We start from the raw sequence: 2,585 nt of genomic DNA on the forward strand, positions 1-2,585 counted from the left end.
TGGGACACCAGTAAAACACTTGATGTCAGATGCTTATGGCTCAATGTGTGTAAAGAAAAACTGAGTTTGGTCTCCATTCTAAATTCAATCCCCAATCTCAGGGAGGCATTCTTATCTGTCCAGTTTGGGTCACATGCCTGTTCCTTGGACCAGTCACTGTGGCTAGTGGATGTTGTACTATATTTGGGATTGGCAGTTGTAGTAGTCTGTGTCCTCTAAGAAGCAGATGTCAAAATGGAATTAAAATATAAGGATTTTATTCGAGGAAATATCTGTGTGAAAGGGAGGGAGCTGGTCAAGGCTGGGAAGCCATTAGACTATTATGCAGTCTGACCTTGAATGAAGGAGAAAAAGTGGTTGACCTAGATTGCTGTGCAGTCTATGGAAGTTTCAGCAAAGCCACCGGGTAGTTCTTGAGCTAAAGGAAGGTGGTTGAAATAGGAGTCCCTTGACTCTTAGGAACTGACCTACCTTGGTATTCCTGTCATACTCAGTGGTCAGCAGGAGCAGCTTGTGGGAGGCGTGGCCTTCATGCAAACCTGGAGATGGGTTTCAAAGTGCAGCCCCTGGGTCCCTTAGTCAGTTGTGCTCCCTGCAGTAGGAGGTCTATGAAAAGCAGCCTCATGGCTGCACCTCAGTCCTCTCTGAATCATAGGGCTGGAGTGGGAGATGAGCAGCTCCTCAAAAAGAATGGATATATTTTTCTGGAAAGATAAAACAATAGCGTCTGGAACATTAAGTTTGTCAGAATTCTAACATGCCTCTCCAATCCAAGTTTTTGTTTTTATTCCCACAGCTGCTACCATTGTCCATAATTTCATGACCTTATTCTTGGACTACCAGAGCCTCTTCTATTTAATTCCTGCCTCTATTCTCAACATTCTTCTACCAATCCTACACCCCACCTTGTAATTTTATGACAAGAACCTCACTTTGAACATATCACCTTCTTACTACAAGAAACCTACAAGGTTTTGGGAGAGTTCTCATTCTCTCTCTGGCATTCATAACCTTCTAATATGACTCTCACTGTTGCCTAATACAACTCCTGTATCTTGCAAATATCACCATCCTTCAAGCACAACATGTTCATTTATACCCCAACCTTGTCTTAGAATCACAGAATCTCAGAAATGGAGAGTCTCTCTATGGGCATCAGTTGTTCTCCATTTTAGCCTCTTGACTTTAGGAGATTAGAGGTGAATATGTGGGTATTAAATCAAAAGTATAAATGAAGAGGAGAGAGGTGACATAGATAGAGACTGGTCGGGGTGGAGGCCTGCAAAATCTAAGGTCTGGTCCATGTGACAAAGCAAGTATGTGGTCCTTATGATTTTGAGAGCAGGTGGCTTGGATAAAATGAAGGCTACTGGGGAACTGGACTTTTGGAGAGGAAGGGATAAAGAGAGTATGAAATGGGTTCCAAGAAGACTTTTTTTGTTTTTTGTTTTGTCTGTGCCACGCAGCTTGTGAGATCTTATTTCCCCGACCAGGGATTGAACCTGGGCCACGGCAGTGAAAGCACCGAGTCCTAACCACTGGACCACCAGGGAATTCCCCAGGAAGAGCCTTGTAGCAAGAAGAAAGCCCACCTGGGAAAATTTTGCACAAGATGGAAAAAAAAAAAAAAAAAGCCAAGTGAATAAGAAGGGAAAAAGATGGAAGGAAGGAGACATGGCAGATCTGCCATCCATCTAATGTTTTGTTGACCAGGCCTGTTAGCATTATTCTGTTCCAACAGAGCTTGTGTGTAGGCTATGATTACAATCTGGTTTACTGTGGTAAAAAAAATCCAGTTATTTTAGATACTAAACCAAGAGTGATTATTTATAACAATAATAATCTGGGCACCAGGGTTTATAACAAGCCAAGATCTGTTTCTGCGCAGCTGGCACCCACTGGTTTTGGCTCTAACCCTTACGACCATACGGAATAAGCCTGCTTCCTTTACATCTGGCAACCATTCAAATATTTGAAAACAATTATCATGGAGTCTCTGAGTCATTTCTTTTTCAGACCAAACATTATCAGCTTTTTAACCGTCTCTCATAGAATATAATTAGGAATATCCTGCTGCTGAATTCGCTCCAGGTAGTTTCTTTTTTGTTTGTTTTTTGTTTGTTTGTTTGTTTTTAAATTAATTAATTAATTTATTATTTTTTGGGGGGTACACCAAGTTCAGTCATCTGTTTTTATACACATATCCCCATATTCCCTCCCTCCCTCAACTCCCCCCAGGGCAGAGAAGAGTGGGATTACTGCTTTCTTTATGATAGATATTAAGCATCTAAAACTGCAGCCTAAAATCACATTAATAGGTAGGGACCCTATGTGTGGAAATTAAACTTACTCTCAATGAAAACTCCAGGTCCTTTCCACTTGTGCTGCTTCTGGCCTAAGTCTTATCTCTTCTGTTTTCTTTCATTTATTGGAGGACTTTATTGAAGACGTCTCATTAATTAAATACATTATTATTATTGAGGAACCACTGTGGGCTTGGCACTGGGAGTGGGAAAACTTTATCCCTTCTGGGATCCTCTCCCATTGCTGTGACCCAGGGAAGCTAGAGATGGCAGGACCCAGGG

The 2,585-nt window shown here is 41.7% G+C and overlaps 1 non-coding gene across 1 annotated transcript; it reads right to left on the reverse strand.

The window, feature by feature from the left end:
* Positions 1 to 1,481: 1,481 nt before the first annotated feature.
* On the reverse strand, positions 1,482 to 1,553 carry TRNAE-UUC (transfer RNA glutamic acid (anticodon UUC)). The gene has a single exon. It is a non-coding gene; the product is annotated as a tRNA-Glu (tRNA).
* Between the last annotated feature and the right edge of the window lie 1,032 nt (positions 1,554 to 2,585).

Source organism: Hippopotamus amphibius, chromosome 3 (assembly GCF_030028045.1).
Source record: "Hippopotamus amphibius kiboko isolate mHipAmp2 chromosome 3, mHipAmp2.hap2, whole genome shotgun sequence".
In the NCBI taxonomy this organism is placed as follows: domain Eukaryota; kingdom Metazoa; phylum Chordata; class Mammalia; order Artiodactyla; family Hippopotamidae; genus Hippopotamus; species Hippopotamus amphibius.